Raw genomic sequence first — 21,391 nt, 5'->3', positions numbered from 1 at the left:
CCTGTGGAAATCATGAATATTTTTCTACACATGATAACTATTGTAGGTATCTCAAAAATATCACTTATGCTTGTACCTATTATCAACTATCAGTTATTTCATATGGTGTTAGTCTGATAGTTCCAAACTGGCCAACTTTTGCAGCAATGTTCTCAGTGATCATTTAACCACTGAATTATGATGTCACATGTTCTCACAATGGAGTTTAATTCAAAATCTTTTGCAAAATCCTGATGTTCTTTGAGAGTAGTCGTACCCCATCTTATGATAAGAGCCATGGAAAAATTAACTGCGTATGCAAACATAATCCCTTGGAGTGTGTATTTCCAAGCCTTGTTTATGTTGAAAGATTCTTCCATTCCTGGCATATACTCTAATAATAAAATATGACTTTTTAAATGCCTTGCTTGATTTCCTTACCTAATTTTCTTATGTGCATACTTACGCCTGTGTTTATGGGACTTCCTTGGTGGTTCAGTGGTAAAGAATCTGTCTGGCAATGCGGAGATAAGAGTTCAATTCCTCAGTCAGGAAGTTGCCTGGAGAAGGAAAACAAAACCCACTCCGATATTCTTGCATGGGAATTCCCATGGACAGAGGAGCCTGGTGGGCTACAGTCCATGGGATCACAAAGATTCAGACATGACTTAGGGAGTAAACTACAATCTATGTTTATAAGTGATTTTTTGGCTTTGCCTTTATGTAGTTTCGAAATTAACGCTATTTTCCCCTATGAAATGAGCTGGGTAGCACGTTTTATCGGACAACTTGCGTAAGATTAGCTTTTTCTTTAAGATTTGGTGAGACGTCTATAAAGCACTTGGAGTTCAACATGTTCTAATTCTTTCACATTCAAAAACCACTGGTCTCTTTAACAAACAGACCTGAAAGAATTCTCAGTTTGTTTGAAGTGTTGAAATCATATTTTAATTCAGAACAAAAGATATACAAATTTTTATTGACTTTTTAAATAATTTATTAAGTAAGGCTTATTATTTTTTCTTCATAATGTTCAGCATCTCAGTAGCTATAAAATTATGTAAATTGAAAGAAATGCAAACAGTGTTATTGAAAGACTTCATTGCTTCAGGGAACTTGTTGAATGTGTTAAAGAGAAAAATGACAAAATCTCTTATCTCTTTCAGTGGCAAGGCTGTTCTTAAAAAGGACATTATTATGAACAAGAAATTCTGAGTTGAAGTGAAAAGTATGACAACTGTCATGACCAACCTTTGAAATAGATCTCGTGTCTTGAAGAATCTAATTCTTTTAGACTAATGTTACTAAATACTCTTCCAGCATGGGGACCAGGTATCATCATTTGTGTGTGCATGCTCAGTCACTCAGCTGTCAGAGTCTTTTGTGACCCCATGGACTGTAGCCTTCTAGGCTCCTCTGTCCATGGGATTTTTCCAGGCAAGAATACTGAAGTGGGTTGCCATTACCTTCTCCAGGGGATCTTCCTGACCAGGGATGACCCCGCATCTCTGGGCTCCTGCACTGGCGGGTGCATTCTTTATAACTGAGCCACCTGGGAAGTTTCTTTGTCAATACAAAACATTTTTACAGTTGCTGTTAAACAGATTTGGTTTTAAAAAAATAAAATGTGAGTTATGTCTTGGGCTGTGCTTAGTTACTCAATCATATCTGACTTTTTGTGATGCCATGGGCACAGGCTCCTCTGTCCATGGGGATTCTCCAGGCAAGAATATTGGAGTGGGTTGACATACCCTCCTTCAGGGGATCTCCCCAACCCAGGGATCAAGCCCAGGTCTCCTGCATTGCAGGAAAATTCTTTACCATCTGAGCCACCAGGGAAGCCCAAGAATACTGGAATAGGAAGCCTGTCCCTTCTCCAGGGGATCTTCATGACTCAGGAATCGAACCAGGGTCTCAAACCACCTGCACTGCAGGTGAATTCTTTATCAGTTGAGTTACAAAGGAAGCCCAAGATATGTCATAGAAGATGACCTTATGTGTTTCAACAAATCAAACTTGAAAAGATACTCTGATTTGTTAATTGCATGCCCATAGAAATTCAGTGTACCAGAGCTCATAATGGTAATGTTAAGTGAGAGTGTTTTTCATTAATGAAATTTTAATGAGAAAAAGGATGGAATAAGTTCCATGCAGCCCCTGTATAATTTAAATGGAATTTAGAGTGTAACTGAAAGAACTTCTATAAGTAAATTCATAGATGCAAGAAACTATTAAGCAATATATAAGGATGTATGTAATTTAGATACTTATATTGTGATGAGGAGAGATGATTTTGAGTACATTACAGTAGACTTATACTATTTTGGCCTAATCTCCATGGAAAGTAGTTCATTTCTAGGGAGGGGAGATTCAACAAAAACTAGGAAAGCTGTCTCACTAAAAAATGCATGAGACTTGGAGACTGAGAGAAACCCTTTCTTTGGTTCTCAATGTAATGGGACCCCTGGTCATCTTGGAATGCCTGTTGGAACGAATTGTGTCGTGGGATATTGTGAAAGATTCTGAAATGGCAAAAAAAATAAAAATAAAAATAAAAAACAACCAACAAGCAAGAGTACTTACTCAGGAATCGAAAATCCCTTTTAGAATATTTCTACCTTTTATAGTTTTGAGCTATTTCACAGCTTCTGTAAATTGTATAAAATCAATAATAATGCAAATGATACTTGTCCATAGATATGTAAGTTAGTCATCTCTTATGAATGCAAAGGGTCTTTATCCTATGGAGAGACTTATTTTGCATGTGTTTATACATTTATTTCAATAGTTCTCCTTTGCCTTTGAATGTATTGTTTTGGATTCTCCTTTGAATCACTTGACACATTTACTGGTTTCCTCATTAATTAATGGGTTAAATAAAACTTTCACAGTGTTCTTTATCTGTTTGAGAGTCATAATTATGACCACCTTCCTAGGTGGTGCTAGTGGTAAAGAATCCACTTGCCAAAGGGGGAGACACAAGAGAAGTGGGTTGGATCCCTGAGTCAGGAAGATCCCATGGAGGAGGAAATGACACCCCATTCCAGTATTCTTGTCTGGAAAATTTCATGGGCAGAGGAGCCTGGTGGTCTACAGTCTATGGGGCCTCAAAGAGTTAGACTGACTAAGCAACTGAATGCACACTGTCTTTATCAATTTTGGAGGTCATTTCCTGATACATACAATAGATTCTTCTGACAGAACCAGGTTAACTGGATTGTCAAAAATATGTCCCTCATGGACAGGCTGAGTTCAGACACATCTCGTTTTGACTTGCAGAAGTTAACATGAATAGCAGACGTTTAATTTTGCTCAAGCTATTCCTCTAGATTTTCCTCTCTACTAATTTTGGTTTTTGTTTCTATTAGTGGTTTGTTTATAGATGTTTATAGAAACAAAAAAGTGTTTTAGTCCTTTAGTTGTGTCCGACTCTTTTCGACCCCATGGACTGTAGCCTGCCAGGCTCCTCTATCCATGGGATTTCCCAAGCATGAATACTGGAGGGGTGTAGCTATTCTTTCTCCGGGGGATCTTCCAACCCAGGGATCAATCCTGGGTCTCCTGCAATGCATGCAGATTCTTTACCATCTGAGCCACTAGGAAAATTATTCTCAATTCTCATTCAGCAATGATTAGAAATTAGCTTTATAATATGAATATTTGGCAATCTCTCTCTACAGGTTAATGGATTATAGAGATCAGCTTTGGTTGGGTGAGAGATACAGAGAATCTGGATTGTTAGTCGTTTGTCATTATGTCTATCTGGAACTTGACTCCATTAGAATTTTGTGATCACTGTGAAGGAATAAATCTCATTGTAATTTAGTGAAAAATATCTCCCTGTTTGATACCTAATTTAATACCCATTTGATACTTCAAGACAATTATGAAAATTTAAGTAGGAGAACTACCTCTGTTCTTCAATTTCTGTCCATGTGTAGGTGGAGTGTCTTCCACCCTCACACCTAGTTCAAGGGTGGAAATGTGACATAGACCCAGCTGAAAAAAAACATTCCATGCCCACTGATTGGGCTTCCCAGGTAGTGCTAGTAGTAAAGAACCCTTTTGCCAACACAAGAGACAGAAGAGATGCCAGTTGGATCCCTGGGTTGGGAAGACACCCTGCAGGAGGGCATGGCAACCTACGCCAGTATTCTTGCCTGGAGAATCTCCCTGGACAGAGGAGCCTGGTGGGCTACTTTCAAAGAATAGCAAAGAGTCAGATATCAATTTATACTTGCTGGCAAGGATGTCTCCACCATATACGGCCTGAAAATGAAGACGCACAAAAGAATGAACCCAGAAATAGAAGGAAAATGAATCCTGCAGACATCAGTGAAGCTCCTCCAACAACCCCCCTGTCTGAATGCAGCTCTTAATTCAGACTTGTCAATTTCATGAGTTAATCCTGTGTTGCTTAAGACAGTTACCTTGTATTTTCTGTCACCTTATGTCAAAAGAATTTTCTCACAATAAAAGAGTGTTCCCAGTCCCTTCTTTATGCTAGTCCACATTATGCTAAGTATACATTTACTTCTCTGTGCCTTTAATTCCTCTTCTCTTAAAATAAGGCATGCAATATTTACCAATTCAAAGAGTTGTGAGTACTGAATGACATAATAAATACAAAAGGATGACTATATTTCACCATGCTGAGGTGAAAGAAGCATCATATAGTTTAATTTTTCAAAATTGATTTGTATCAGTTTCAATATTCCTCTTTACTTGAGTGAGATGACACCCAATACCAGTCAATTTTGGGGGCAGCATTTCTTCTCTAATCATGGTATTCACTTCGATAAGTGCGGTTCCATCTGTGGGCACATCCCACTCCAAAGGAAAATGACACTGATTGAACCATCTCCACATTCTTTACTCTAAATACCCAGGGGCTCTTGCTAACCTTGGACATTTCTTCTTCTTTCAACCCAGCATTCATCTTAGCTTCTCCCAGGCTCATCTCAGGAAAAACTGGCTAAATGTCCTTCCACATGCGATCCTGGGTAGACTGTGTAACAGATGTCTAAGCATGTCTACATTTTGGTTATCTTGTTACTAAGTGTGAGGTGACAGGCTTAGTATTACATAACTTTAGGGAGCCCCATTCCCCACTGCATTCAGTATCAGCAGCACTCTCTGTAGCAAAGATCTGTATAAGATGAATGATGGGCCCTGATTTTAATCTCTGAGTCTGAGCAATAACATTCAAAATATTTTACACAGTATAGAAGGCCCTTAAAAAACTTAAAAAAAATTACCACTCTTGGGCATATACCCAGACAGAACTATAAATTAAAAAGATATATACACCCCAGTGTTCATAACACCACTATTTACAATAGCCAAGACATGGAAACAACCTAAATCCTCATTGACAGATGGATGGATAAAGAAGATGTGGTAGATATATGCAGTAGAATATTACTCAGCCATAAAAAAGAATGAAACATGCCATTTGCAGCAAAGTGGATGGACCTAGAGATGATCATACTAAGGGAAATAAGTCAGGAACAAATACAGAAATACAAATATCACATGGCACCACATTGGCTGTATTTTCTAGAATACAAAACAGGAAAATGTTCTTATCCCTGAGCCCATTCAGACCCCTTGTTGTCCTGGTTGTCATGGTGGAAGGCTGGGCAAACTGGATCAGGTCAGAGGGAAGTTTTAGTGCGTCCCTGGCTTTGAATCCTATACTCATCCAGAGTCTGGAAAGTGACCTGAGGTCTACTTGGAAACATGTGAAGACTTCCTATCCAAGCTTGAAAATGAAATATTTCCCTTCTCCTCCTAGCTCAACCTAGCTCTTTCCTCTGCTGTCCTTACTCTCTATCTTCCTCCTGTTGAGAAAGTAAGAGAAGGGAGAATGCTTCAACCCCTAACCTCACCTGGGTTTACAACACCCATCGGGAAATAGCCAAAGTTACTACACATGTATTAACACACTTGTGTTACTTACTGAGAGCTGCTTGCAGGCTCACTGGTATTGAGATGGAAAGGTAGGTAGGTCATTAATAAAATGGAAGAACTGGCTAGGCCAGGCACTAGGTCTGGGTCTTTACTTGGATCTCTCATTTTCAAAAGCCCCATTTTAATACTAATTTTCCTTTTTTTCCCCAATGCACCACGAACAAAAATATTGGGGGTGATGGAATTCCAGCTGAGCTATTTCACATCCTAAAACATGATGCTGTGAAAGGACTACACTCAGTATGCCAGAAAATTTGGAAAACTCAGCAGTGGCCACAGGACTGGAAAAAGTGTTTTCATACCAATCCCAAAGAAAGGCAATGCCAAAGAATGTTCAAACTACCTCACAGTTGCACTCATCTCACATGCTAGCAAAGTAATACTCAAAATTCTCCAAGCCAGACTTCAACAGTAGGTGAACCGAGAACTTCCAGTTGTTCAAGCTGTATTTAGAAAAGGCAGAGGAACCAGAGATCAAATTGCCAACATCTACTGGATCATTGAAAAAGCAAGAGAGTTCCAGAGAAACGTATACTTCTGCTTTATTGACTACTCCAAAGCCTTTGACTGTATGAATCACAACAAACTGTGGAAAATTCTTCAAGAGATGAGAATATCAGACCACCTGACCTGCCTCCTGAGAAATCTGTATGCAAGTCAAGAAGCAACAGTTAGAACTGGACATGGAACAACAGCCTGGTTCCAAATCAGGAAAGGAGTAAGTCAAGGCTGTATATTATCACCCTGTTTATTTAACTTATATTCAGAGTACATTATGTGAAATGCCAGTCTAGATGAAGCACAAGCCGGAATCAAGATTTCTGGGAGAAATATCAATAATCTCAGATATGCAGATGACACCACCTTTATGGCAGAAAGTGAAGAAGAACTAAAGAGCCTCTTGATGAATGTGAAAAAGGAGAGTGAAAAAGTTGGCTTAAAGCTCAACATTAAGAAAACTAAGATCATGGCGTCTGGTCCCATTACTTCATGGCAAATAGATGGGGAAAAAATGGAATGAGAGACTTTATTCTTTGGGGCTCCAAAATCACTGCAGATGGTGATTGAAGCCATGAAATTAAAAGATGCTTGCTCTTTGGAAGAAAAACTATGACCAACTTAGTATACTAAAAAGCAGAGACATTACTTTTCCAGCAAAGGTCCATCTAGTCAAAGCTATGGTTTTTCCAGTAGTCGTGTATGAATGTGAGAGTTGGACCATAAAGAAAGCTGAGCTCTGAAGAACTGATGCTTTTGAACTATGGTGTTGGAGAAGACCCCTGAGAGTCTCTTGGACTGCAAGGAGATCTAGCCAGTCCATCCTAAAGGAAATCAGTCCTGAATATTCATTGGAAGGACTGATGCTGAAGCTGAATCTCCAATACTCTGGCCACCTGATGTGAAGAACTGACTCATTGGAAAATACCCTCGTGCTGGGAAATATTGAAGGCAGGAGGAAAAGGGGACAACAGAGGATAAGATGGTTGGATGGCATCACTGATTGGATATACACGAGTTTGAGTAAGATCCGGGAGTTGGTGATGGACAGGGAGGTCTGGCTTGCTGCAGTTCATGGGGTTGCAGAGTCAGACACGACTGAGTGACTGAACTGAACTGACTGTTATGATGAATAATCATATATTCCACAGTTATGTTATCTTAGCAGAATAAATGTCCTCTGCATTATGGAAAATCCCGCTTAACTTCCCTCCATGCACCTGCCCACCTTTTTGAAGCCTAAACATATATTCTTCCAGTGCATTTCTTTCTCTACCCAATCGTCAGCTAAAGTCTCAGTCAGTTTTACTCTGATTAAGAAGGACAGAGAATATCAATTCTATAGGGAAAAGCTGGGACTCTTGATCAGAGGCTCTCAGGGGCTCCCCTCTGCTCTCCTCAGCACAGCTATCCACATTAGCCTGAGCACAAAGACTTGGTCACCCCACCTGGAATGAGAAGGACACCAAAGATCAAGGATTGGGGTACTTTGTTCTCTTGCAGGCACCTGGACTCTCTTCCTAACCAAACCCAGGGTGGCAGGATCACTGTTTGAAATTATACCGTGGGACCATCTACTGTATGCACAAAGATTTGTCTTGTTCCCTGGAATGAGGTTGTTCTAACTGGCCCTCGAGCTCACGCTTTTCTCTTTGCCAGTGTAACTGATGCAGTGGGGTGAGGAGAGGACAGGAGAAACCAGAGTCCAGATGCTCCGTGGTCTGGTTTCTCAGTGCTGGCCACGCATTCCCTCCCCAGATCACTGTCTGTAATTTTCCTAAGTGTCGGTGAAGATGGATTCGTCTTCAGAAGGTAGAGAAGTACAATGGATAACCATATACCACACAAAAAATTTAAAAAATGGAATTTCAAAGGGAGAGATCCTTCTCCATCATGTGAAGGCAGGTGGACCCTGAGAAAGTGGACCCGGGCTGTGAGTCCTAGGTGCCCATCACAGAGTAAATGCACAGTCACAGAGGGTTTGTGAGGGCAGGGGGTGAGTATGGGCACTCTGCCGCCCCCTTAATGTAGCAGGTGCCTCTATTTGGTTCCTCTTTTTTCTCTGCATTTCTGTTTTCCAACTGTGTTCTTTCTCCATACGTTATTAACTAGTACCACTTCTATTTGTTCCCATTTGTTCCCAGAAACCAATGTATGGGTTTCCCTGGTGGCTCAGATGGTAAAGAATCCGCCTGCAATGCGGGAGACCTGGGTTCAGCCCCTGGGTTGGGAACATGCCCTGGAGAAGGGAATGGAAGCCCACTCCAGTATTCTTGCCTGGAGAATTCCATGGCAGCTTGGTGAGCTGCAATCCACAGTGTCGCAGAGAGTCGGACACGACCGAGTGAGTAACACACACACAACCTTATGTGTTTTGCACTAACGAGTCTGCTTATTACTGTTGGAAATCAGGGTTTTGTGTGTGCTACACAAATCTCAGAATTGTGCCTCCAGAGGAGCAAGAAACTATTTTTGCTTGCCCAACACTTCCTGTTCATTTTTACTTGTGGACCACTTCAGAGCTCTTAGCTCTGAAATGCTCTGGCTTGTCCTGTAGCGAAACTGAGCTGGCTACTGCCCCTGGGGAAAAACCAGTGGGAATAAATACTGTGGGTACCCAGGAGATGAGATCTGGTGCCTGGCAACATCGACTACAGTTATCTAGCCATTTCTCTTAAATCTGCCTCAAGATCTGGTCTTGTGAGAACTCATGGGTCAGTGGTCTACCGTTTTAGAATGTTTTTTTAAAAAAAATCTGTTTTTACTGTCTCACTCAATATTGACCAATTTGCAAAACTAACTGTGATGTCTTCCTGAACTGTTCTTTCAGTCTGTATTTCAAGGTTGTATTTTCTCCTTGCCAAGCTGCCCCTGGATGTATAAAGCTAAGGGCCTCATCCGGTGCAGAAGGGAGCTCCAACCTAACCACAGGACCGCTGCTCAAATATCTGTAGTCTTTCTGGCCATTTTAGTTCACTGGCCGGGAACCCCACTGATCAGTTTCCTCACATTCACTGTTCAATCCTTAAACCTGCTATAACTCAAATGTCAACACAATACCTTCCTGGGAAGGTCACTGTGATTGGGAACATCATTTTGAGTGGAACAGAATGGCTTTGATATGAATCGTTTCTAAGACTGCTTCCCTAGAAACAATAGGCTTCTTTTGCCTGTGGCTTTCCCTAAAATTTTGATTTCAAAATTAAATTTTTTTTCTCAGCATAAGAACCATGGCCTACATGGTTATATTTAATATAACAACACTTTCACTTTAATTCAAACATTAGTATTATAGAAGAAAACATTGTGTATCATAATTCATTAGCCTTGAAATCCTTCCCTACTATGTCTGTGTTACAGAGTGGTGTCCAACCTTTTTGGCACCAGGGACCAGTTTCATGGAAGAAAATTTTTCCACCTACCGAGGTGGGTGATGGTTTCAGAATGATTCTGTTAAGGAGTGCAACCTAGATCCCTCACATGTGCAGTTCACAGTGGGGTGTGTGCTCCTGTGAGAGTCTCCTTCCCCCACTTATCCTTTAGGAGGTGGAGCTCAGGCTGTAATTTGAGCAAAGAGGAGTGACTGTAAATTCAGATGAAGCTTTGCCTGCTCACCCCCTGCTCACCTTCTGTTGTGTGACCTATTTCCAGTACCGGTCCACGACCCAAGGGTTGTATAGCAACCTGAGTGAGAGTGTACTCATGTGTAGACCATGTATTACAGGCTGTTCATTAGCAGAAAATATTTTCCATGGATCTGTCTATTCATTTTAATGTCTTCCTCTCAACAATGAGAGGGTCCCTGATAGCTTAGTTGGTAAAGAATCCACCTGCCATTCAGGAGACCCTGGTTTGATTCCTGGGTTGGGAAGATCCACTGGAGAAGGGAAAGGCTTCCCACTCCAGTATTCTGGCCTGGAGAATTCCATGGGGTTGCAAAGAGTTGGACACAACTGGCAACTTTCACCTTCTCAACACTGAAGTCACCAAGTGACTTTTTTATCCCACTTGTTTTTAAGGTCCGGAGTTAATGTGGATGTCCATTACCCCTAAAAGATTTAAGAGGGATGAAGGTAGAAAATTTGTCTGACATTGTTAACCTATAGTGCAAGTATGGCTTTGAACAGCTCTTGGTTTCTACAGTTCTCCTGCAGAATATTCTTCAGGCACATAGAGAGCAGTTGATGTGTTAATACCATGAGTCTTTATTTTTTTTTTATTTTTTTATTTTTTCAGTGGGTTTTGTCATACATTGATGTGAATCAGCCATAGAGTTACACGAATTCCACACCTGTGTATGTAAGCTGGTGAGTCTAATATATGTGCAAAATCATCATGCTGCATTTTCTTTCACACATCCTCTCTCAGTCTTGCTCTGAGAGACCTGGGGGATTTTTCTGTCTCAGAAAGTACTGTTAAGATTTTCTCAAGTTCCTTTTTCCCCTTGAGAGACAAGCCCCGCAGTTCCTAATATTTCAGAGATGCACTTGTCAAGAACCACTCAGATATCATCCCCAATGTCCCTCAGAAGCAAAGAATGGATAAGCCCTTCTGAATAATGATACGCCCTTCTCCCTGGAGTCATTAGCAAAATACACTGTTCTTTTTCTCCAGCTTCTTCGGTTCTACAGAACGGAGCATTCGATGCAAAGTTTCTTCAGCTGTGCAATCTCATATTCAAGCCCGAGGCTATAGCATTTTTGACTGCTACAATCCAGCTGGTTTTCAGTCTGCTCTCACTAATAACTCTATTATAATATTTATAATACTGTCTATTAAACTGTGGGCTTCTTTTCCCCACAGACACTATCAAATTATCCTCCATCTTTAGTTCATTCTGGTGTATTAGTTCTCTTCTGAGGGAGGGCAGACCTGTTGACTGGGAGGACTGTTGCTGCCATTCTTTGCCAAAATTACACCCACTGTAGCTAGAAAAAGAATGTTCTGTCTGTCTTGACTTGGCGCAAAGCCACCAATGCCATCAGTTCCAAGAGCTGTTAGATGCACAGCTGGAGTCTCACTCAAAACATTAGCTAGGCTGGGTCTAGCACACTTGCATTTGCTGTTTCTTTTTTGATTGCTGAGTTTGTTCTTGTTGATGTTATTGTTCAGTTGCGCAGTCATGCCTGACTTTTTGTGACCCCATGGGCTGTAGCACACCAGGCTTCCCCATCCTCCACTATCTCCCTGAGTTTGCTCAAACTCATGTCCATTGAGTCGGTGACACCATCCAACCATCTCATGCTCTATTGCTCCCTTCTCCTCCTGCCCTCAGTCTTTCCCAGCATCAGGGTCTTTTGTCAGGTGAATTCTGACTACAAAGCTTGCAAGGCATCATATTCTGAGATAAATTGAACTTCTTTCGCCTTCTGAAAATAGCAGAGAGAAAATTCTGTTTTAGAGATATGTTAGGTAACATTAGCAAAGTGATGCCTGCATGCATGGTCAGTTATGTCCGACTCTTTGCTATCCTGTGGACTGTGGTTTGCCAGGCTCCTCTGTTCATGGGATCTTCCAGGCAAGAATACTGGAGTGGGTTGCCATTTTCTTCTCCAGGGTATCTTCCTGACTCAGGGATCAAACTTGCATCTCCTGCTTCTCCTGCCTTGTCAGACAAAGTGATGACAGAAATAAAATGTGTTCAAGATGGGTCAATGTGCAAGAAGGGTCCTTGAGACTGTTTCTTGTCAAGGAAATTGCTCTGAGCATTTTTATAATGGAAACAGACAGGCACTGTGCTGAAGACACAATGGCTATTGCAGAGACCACTTGAGATGATATTAGAGTGAAGATAAAAGTAGCTGGCAGGGATTTTTGAAAACCCAGAAGGCCATCTTGGTATGGAGAGAGTTCTCTAGGAAACATAGTAACTGGATATTGTTTTGCACTGGCAGGAAGTATTTTTGTTCATGGAGCCAAAGAGCAAATCCAGTAAATCAACTGAGACAAAATGGCTCTAGCAGATCCTAGGGGCTCAGGCATATGGGCATGTACTCAATAGCATTAATAATAAAATTTAAAAATTCCCTTTACTATGATCTTTAAACTACTTTGATATATTCTAACATTTAACCTCAGATTCCAGGGGAAAATATTCTGTTTAGAAGTGTGTGAGTGTGTGTGTGTCTGTGTTATGTTTTATGACCCTATAAAGGATACAGAAGTTATATATCAGAAGAAAATTTGTAAGTTTTTAGAAGCCACAGTGAAGTCTGGTCACACAGAGGTGTTATTTTCTCCCAATTAAGCCAGAAAAATAAGCATGGTACTACATCTTTTCAGATTTTATAGCTGAGTTTCAGTTGGTTAATGAGTGAAAACTGATAAAGTGACTGATGAAAATTACTGGAGGGAAAATGCTGCAACTACATAATCAGGTTGAAGAAAATTATACCTCATGGTGAAGGCCAGAATGAATGGAAATAAAATCACACAAAATTGAAGTTGCTCAAGAAGTTTGAGGAGTATCATAATCAACTTGTTCCACTTATATTTTCTTCCTTTTTTTTAAATTATGAAAATAAAAACACATGTGTAAATAAGCTTTTAAGTGGTCATCTATTGAATTTATAATGAAGTAATTTAAGTGATAAGAAAAACTTAATTAAAAGTGTTTTTCTTTTTTAAAGGGTGATAAAATGATGGTGTATCTTAAATGGTGATCTAAATTTATGAAAAATGCATTTTATTTCATTTACCTTTTCATCTACTTCAACATAGAAATTAAACTAATTTGGGGGCAAGATTAATTGACAAAAGAAAAAAAAATCTGAAGAAAACAAAAATACTGATCAGTAGAAAACAACCACAAAGGCTCTATGCTATAGTGTTTGAATTTCACGTCATAATAAATGATTTTTATTTCCCATTTGTTGACTCAGTATGTATAGAAATCATATGTGTGTGCACGTGTACTTGGTCGCTCAGTCGTGTCCGACTCTTGCGACCCCATAGACTGCAGCCTTCCAGGCTCCTCTGTCCATGGGAATCTCTAGGCAAGAATATCAGAGTGGGTTGCCATTTCCTTCTGCAGGGGATCTTCCTAACCCAGGGATTGCACCCAGGTCTCCTACATTGCAGTCAGACTCTTTACCGAGTGAGCTACGAGGGAAGCCCAGAAATCTTACAATCATAGTTTTATCTTTTATCAGTTACAGCTGACAAAAAGTAGCAACTAAATTTTTTCTGGAGAGTGTATTTCATAAAAGGCAAATAAACTCAACAAAATAGAACAATGAGCAGATTTTAAAACAGCAAGTCAGTGTTTTTTTTTATATAAATGGAAACTACTCATAGTAATGCTGCTTCATTAGGGAAAATATCTATTTGTATCCTTTTGAAAGAAAATATGGAATTGTTGAATATGTTTTGGAAATATTTCCTTCAAAATTATTATTTTTTTATGATGACACTGAAAGAGAATAAGTCTTGGGTATTCTGAAACCTTCTTCAGAACCTCTCTCCTCAATGGTGACAAATTATTAATAACATTTCTTACACTTCTTCTGTTTTAGACAGATACTCAATTTAGCTTGGTGGGTAAAATCATATTCCAAAAACAGCACCAACAGTAGGAAAAATTACTGGAATTGTGATGGAAGATTTAGTAAGATGTGAAGTTTGACAGTCCGAAAGAACTTAAGTTGAATGGCCAAGTTGAAAATGGAATTAATGACAAAGTCAGGAAGTTTTCATGCAGGTTGTCAATGTCTATACCAATTAAAGTAGGATCATCACTTTCTAGACAACTAAATGCCGACTTAAGAGAACAGAAGATTACCCAGCCCAGATTTCTCACGATCAGTAACACTAACCACCAGAGATTTAAATACTTAGCCAGAAATAGTGTTTCTGAGCCCTCTCATAATAATGGAACTGCAATGAAAGCTTCTATTTTCACTTTATTCCATGCTGTTCTAAGAAAATTGTCATCAAATAATCTTTGGGGATTTTTTTTTTTAAAGGCTAGAGATAAACATTGGCATTATTTTTAAGGAGACACTTGTCTTTGTGGATAGACATTACTTCCTTCTTGAATTTTAATTATAAAACCATTATAAAACCTATATAAAACCAAACTTGTATACACAAAGTGCTTTCAAGAATAAAGTTGAATAAAGCAAAAATTTGAGTAGTTTTCCAGAATTCTCTTAAAGTGCAACTAGTTGAGTGTCATATCTCCTTCATATGACATGTGTCATTACTGAAGGTGATTTTTACATGAAGGGAGTCTTCATTGTCTATTGACTGCAATCATTCATTTACTCAGTCTTCAGCAAGATTTTCTGAACATACACAATTCTATGCTCATTACAAGTAGTTTCAGGAAGGGAAATGAAAGAAATTTGAATAAAATATCTATGCCGAAAAGAATTTCTGACTAAGTTCCAAGTAATCTGTCAAAAATGAATTATTCTTTATTCATTTATCCATTCATTCATCCATCCAGTAATTCATCTGGCAAACAATTGTTTCAGACACTGTGGTAGATGCTGGGGATTCAAGGTTGAAAACATTACAATCTTTTAATTCCTTTATTCAAAGAGGGAAAATGTTAGAGATAAAATTTTCGAATGAATTTAATTAGGGAGAATATTGCAATATTGTTCCCAAGGATTCACTCATCTTTCTGATAAAAGTATTAGTCATCCTTGAAAAGTCCTGCCATACATGCAGTGCTTCCTGTTGATTCTGGGTTGGCCCACGTGGCTTGCTTTGTCCAATGACACATGACTGGATGTGATGAGTGCTGAAATCTTTCTAGTTCTTTACACTTAACAGGACAAAGGGCAAATTCAAGTAGAGGCTTTCCCTTATAGTTTGTGTTCTGGAAAGAATGAGAAAATACAGAGAAGAGTTTAGCAGTCAAATTAAGTTTAAGTCACTGAGAGTTCTTTTTTTTTTTTTTTTGGTTATTATCAGTGTAAGTGACTCATCATGACAGTCAAATTTACCCATCAAATTCTTAAAATTATTTAATGAAAGGTTCTGATGAGCTGGATTTTGAAATTTTCTATCAATTCAAAAATAGAAGATGGCTCTTATCATTTAAAACAGCATGAGAAATATACTAGTTCAGAAAATTTGGGGGAAAAGCTCATCTACAGCTGCAGCTATAAAATAAATCTGTAAAATAGAGCTTTTAAAATGGGTTGTATTTAAAATTAAAATTACAAGTACTTGTCATGTCTCCTGTTGTTGTTTAGTAGCTAAATCTCATCCAACTCTTTTTTGATGCCAGGGACTGTAGCCCATCAGGCTCCTCCGTCCATGGAATAGTGGAGTGGGTTGCCATTTCCCTCTCCAGGTCGTCTTCCTGACCCATGGATTGAACCTGCATCTCCTGCATTGGCAAGAGGATTCTTTACCACTGAGATACCAAGGAAGCCCAAGTCAGGTCTCATAATAGGCACTAAATAAGTATCAATGGTCTCCTCTTCCGTGTTCAACTTAGCCTTTAAAATTTTTTTTAATTGTATTTTTGCTCTATGAAATAGAAACAGTATTTAAGAAAAATGATTAATAATGTTATTCCCTGGGGATAACTATTGTTATTATTTATTTGGATGGATAACCTCCCAGCCTTTTTTCCCCCTCTGGCTGTGAAAGTGAAAGTCGCTCAGTTGTGTCTGACTCTGTGACCCCATGGACTATACAGTCCATGGAATTCTCTAGGCCAGAATACTAGAGTTGGTAGCCTTTCCCTTCTCCAGGGGATCTTCCCAGCCCAGGGATTGAACCCAGGTCTCCTGCATTGCAGGCAGATTCTTTACCAGCTGACTCACAAGGAAAGCCCTTCCTGTGGATAAATGGATGTAACCACTCTCAGAGGGAAAAAAGAAAAAAACAGAGAGAATTCATGTTATGCAAACTATTCTGTGGGGCGTTTGGGAGAGAATGGATACATGTATATGTACTCCTGAGTCTCCTTGCTGTACATCTGAAACTCTCACATCGTTAATCTATACGTATGCTCGGTTGCTTCAGTCATGTCCGACTCTTTGAGACCCCATGAACTGTGGGTCTCAGTCCCCGCAGTCGCCCCCCCCCACCCCCCCACCCCCGCCTCAGTCCATGGGATTCTCCAGGCACGGATACTGGAGTGGGTTGCCATGCCCTCCTCCAGGTCATTTTCCTGACCCAGGGATTGAACCTGAGTCTCTTAGGTCTCCTGCATTGTAGGCAGACTTTTTACTGCTGGGCCACCAGGGTTAATCTATACTCCAGTATAAAATAAAAAGTTTAAGAAAATGGTAAATCTTAGGTTCAAATATTTTCTCTTCCATTCATTAGTGTTGGGACCTTCAGTTTTGGCATCTTCAGTGTCTCAATCTGAAAAATGTAGATAATTACACTGACCTTATAAGGTTATGAGGGGCTTCAGACATTCAACGTGTGAGAATGTTTAAAGCCACCTTCTCTCTAGTAAAATTATTCCTTACTTTATTTCCTTATACTGTGTGAAATTCCATTTTCCCCTGGAATCTGTAAGTTGGGTATTTGCAAATAGAAGATGTGCTTAGATACATTTGTTGAGAGATTGTTGTTCAGTCACTAAGTCACAATTGATTCTTTGTGACCCCTTGGACGGTAGCACGCCAGGCTTCCCCATCCTTCACTAACTCCTGTGAACAGGTTGGCCTCAGTCCAAGGGGTCATAGAGTTGGAACGTGACTTAGCAACTAAACAAACACCAGGTAAATTAATAAATCCTTTGATGATAACTGTGTGGTTCACTGTCCATGGGATTTCTCAGGCAAGAATACTGGAGTAGGCTGCCATTCCATTCTCCAGGGGATCTTCCCAAACCAGGGCTCGAACCTGCGTCTCCTGAATTGACAGGCAGATTTTTCACCACTGAGGCATGAGGGAAGCCCAAATTACCTGCAGGGAATACTAAATATAAAAAAAAATACTGAATTATTTGTGTATGTGTATAAAATCACTGTTATGTTTCATCAATGACTTTCAAATTGAATATATCAAACACAGAGGCTCAGTAATTTAGAAAATTTACTCTCTATGCTTTACAAAAAGCTGCATACATGTTGCTCTTTTTTAGTTCCTTTATTTCTAGCAAATTATAGTAGCATCTTTTATGACCGTAGCCTATTTATCTTAGCAGGAAGCATTAGTAAAATGCATCTACATAACACGGATGCTCATTTGATAAGTGCTGCTCTGTGGACTGAATGCTTTTACTTTCATAAATAGAGAGAACAATTTTTTCCCCCTGGGTAAAATCAATTTCATAGATTAATACACACCCTTTCATCATTTAAATGGGCTGCAGTTAGAGATCTATGCTTATGACACTGCTTTGGTGCAGTGATAGGTGGATTATACATACTTGGTTCTTTCCAAAGCAACACAGTTGTATTATTCACACCATTGCCTTTAATGAGCTGGCTCAGGGCCATCATCATCAACCCTGACATTTACGCTCCCTTCACGTTGTAACAGAGCCTTGTGATGACATAATTGTTGCTTGTATAATAAGTGCCGATGTGAAGTATGTTAGCCATGAAAAACCTAATTTATAACCCAAATGGTCAGTTTGACCATTATCTGGAAAAAAAAATCAGAAGATCTTACAGTTTCAAAATCAATGCTACTTCAGGGTGGATAAAATATGTGTTTAATATCTTACAACTTGGTGAAGATTGCAAGGTTGATTGAAATGCCTCAAAAATAGGGATGAGGGCCATGTAGCTAAGCAATACAGAACTTGTAATTTATTTTTTTAATATACCAGCAGTTTGTCAGGAGTGTCACAGAAATGTGAATTTGGCTTTATTATTGCTTGCACACTGCTCAGCACAGATGAATAATTCATTCTAAGGCAGAGAAAACAGAAGAAATATTAACAGTTATTTAACTCGACCACTATTATATTTCAAGGAACTGCATTGTCATCAGAATTTACAAATAAAATACAAAACATTCATTTAAGTGCAATTTTCTGATAAATAACACTTTTTTTTCTTTTATTTTTTAGTATACACATGTCCCAAATTGTTAAGGCTCAGTCAGTAGGTCATGTCTGACTCTTTGTGACCCCATGGGCTTCATCATGCCAGACTTCCCTGTTCTTCATTATCTTCTGGAGTTTGTTCAAAGTCAGGTCTATTGAGTTGGTTGCCCCCTTCTCCTCCTGCTCTCAATCTTTCCAAGAATCAGGGTCTTCTCCAATGAGTCGGCTCTTCACATCAGATAGCCAAAGGTTTGGAGCTTCAGCTTCAGCAGCAGTCCTTCCAATGAATATTTAGGACTTACTTCCTTTAAGATTGACTGGTTTGATCTCCTTGCTGTCCAAAGGACTCTCAAGAGTTTTCTCCAGCATCATAGTTTGAAAGCATTAATTCTTCAGTGCTCAGCCTTCTTTATGGTCCAGGTCTCACATCTGTATGTGACTGCTGGAAAAACTATAGCTTCGACTATACAGACCTTTGTTGACAAAGTGATGTCTCTGCTTTTTAATATGCTGTCTAGGTTTGTCTTAGCTTTTCTTCCAAGAAGCAAGCATCTAAATATTGCAACCTTAATGGTAATCATATTATAGGTTCCAGGCTGCATGCTGTCCTGTTTGGGTAAGGATGGGGTAAGGAAGATGTGATGATGTATAGAGATCTGCTTGGTTCCTTTCAATACTGCAGTGTCATTTATATAAAAACACATTCCTCAGCATTCTGCATGAATATCTGTTCAGATACCCAGCAACAAGGACTTCCCTGGTGGTTCAGTGGTAAAGAATTTGCCTGCAAGAGACACAAATCAATCCCTGGGTTGGGAAGATTGTCTGGAGTAGAGAATGACAACTCAGTCCAGTATTCTTGCTGGGAAATCCCATGGACAGAGGAGCCTGGAGGACTACAGTGCATCGGGTTGCAAGAGTCAGAAAAGTTTTAGTGAATAAACAGCAACGCCCAGCAACAACTGAGAGAATAAACTACACACTGCACTTAAATCATACTTTAAATCCATGTGCTCACTTTCATCTAAGGACAGTGGTTATTTTCAATAGATAGTGTAAACTTTAATAATGAATTTCCCAAAAGCTTTCTAGAAAATAAACATACCTCCAAAAACATTATAAGTTAAGGAAAGCCATAATAATGTGCTACACTTTAAATCTGTTCTGGAAAGATTTCAAATGAATAATAAATTTGGAATATTTTCCACACCATCAATTAAGGGAGATATGAACTGTGTCAAAGAAGCTGGTAAATTTAGTTCAATTTAACCACTAGTCAGTGAAAAGGTTCATCAACCTGATTACCTGTCAAACCAAGTATTTAACCAAATGACTGATGAATTTTGTGAGAAGAGCTTATCTGATGATTTTAGTGAGCTTATTCTTTGATTTTATTCCAAGACTCAGAGTATTATAGCCTAGAACTGGTTTGCTGCAGATTCAATGTGAAGAAACAAATTTAGGAATCATGAGATCACTCCAGCTAGAACTCTAGTTCAGGATGTGCTTATATACATTAGTTTACCTAAGTTAGTAGAAACAACAGAAATTGAGAACAATCTGTGTAACAGTGTGATTGAAAGGCTCAAATTTCTATTGTCTATTATGCTGTGTTTCTACAAAGGTTTACTGTCCATATGATATCAAATATCTGAATATAATGTTAGACACTGTATAATATTAGCATCTGTATAATATTTAATAGTTCCATTATCACTAATATATAGACCCAATGTATTTTACCTATAGAAGCACACTTGTCACAAAGAATCTTGGTTTTAAGCTACTAAGATTCAGAGATTAGATTTTTTTTTGATCAAGGTATAACTTAGTATATTGTAACTTATATACATATAGAATAGCCATAGAGCATAGAGGAAAACATATTAAGTGTATTAAATTTCCAAGTCAGTAGTAAGAGTTTTTCACTCTATTCTAATGAGCATATATATACCAGCAGGAATTAGTTAAAAAACAAATAAACAAACAAAAACCTGAATTATCCACAAACTTAGTTTCTATTTCAGGAAGTTATTTCTGGCAATTTGGCTATTGTTTAAAGTACTGAAGTGAATTTTTAGTCACTCAGTTGTGTCTGACTCTTTGTGACCCCACAAACTGTAGCCCTCCAGGCTTCTCTAGCCATAGGATTCTCCAGGCAAGAATACTGGAGTGGGTAGTCATTCTCTTCTCCAGAGGATCTACCTGATCCAGGGATCGAACCTGGGTCTCCTGCATTGCAGGCAGATTCTTTACCATTCGAACTAAGGGGAGTCCATTTAAAGTACTGTGCCCTCAATTTCACTGTGAATAATAATTTGCTTTATTGCTTTGGTTGGTTTGTATGACACCTACTTTAGGAAATCTGAACTTGGAATACAGTAGTTCAGAAAACTCAGTCTTATGCCTCTTGCAAACATAGGTAATACTTTGACTCATGTTGCAGATAGCATGGCATTTTAATATTATTATTGTAATTGCTATTAACTTTAAGCCTAAGTCCTTGGTGAATTTGTGGTTAGTACAATGTAATTATTATCATTTTCTGGCTTCCCTGGTGGTTCAGACAGTAAAGCGTCTGCAATGCAGAGGACCTGGGTTCAACCCCTGGGTCAGGGAGATCCCCTGGAGAAGGAAATGACAACCCACTCCAGTACTCCTGCCTGGAAAATCCCATGGACAGAGGAGCCTGGTAGGCTGCAAAGAGTGGGACAGGTCTGAGCACTACCACTATCATTTACACTACAGACCAGTCTGAGTTGGCTGGGAAGTCTCTCCTCACTCCAGGACCCAGCTGCTATCTCTTGTTACCCGTGTGTTATCACGTGTTACTGAACCAAACACAAACACACAGTGAAGCCAAGGCCAGGGGTGTGCTGTGCTAAGTCGCTTCAGTCCTGTCTGACTCTCTGTGACCCCATGAAATGTAAACCGCCAGGATCCTCTGTTCATGAGATTCTCCAGGCA

The sequence above is a fragment of the Muntiacus reevesi genome, chromosome 14 (assembly GCF_963930625.1).
Source record: "Muntiacus reevesi chromosome 14, mMunRee1.1, whole genome shotgun sequence".
In the NCBI taxonomy this organism is placed as follows: domain Eukaryota; kingdom Metazoa; phylum Chordata; class Mammalia; order Artiodactyla; family Cervidae; genus Muntiacus; species Muntiacus reevesi.
Note: the sequence above shows the minus strand (reverse complement) of the source record.